Below are 280 nucleotides of genomic sequence, written 5' to 3' on the forward strand. Positions count from 1 at the left end.
TAACTTGAAAATTTATCACCACAACCTCATTTCTCTTCATTACAGTAGCAGCAATAATACTGTAACACTCTAGACTCTGTTGCCAATTGTGAATATGTTGGATGTTTGCCATTCTGAGCAATGAGCAACAATTTTTAGAGTCTTTTGAAAGAGCTAGTGTTACTTTGTACTGTTACTGCAAGAAGTTCTTTGCACTGTACATACTGTTAGAATGGCTAGATCATTTTGGACTAACAGTTACAAGTTCCTTTTGTGCCCTTATTCAATTTTAAAGGAATGT

This window comes from Mesitornis unicolor, unplaced genomic scaffold (genome assembly GCF_000695765.1).
Source record: "Mesitornis unicolor isolate BGI_N332 unplaced genomic scaffold, ASM69576v1 scaffold41884, whole genome shotgun sequence".
NCBI lineage: Eukaryota > Metazoa > Chordata > Aves > Mesitornithiformes > Mesitornithidae > Mesitornis > Mesitornis unicolor.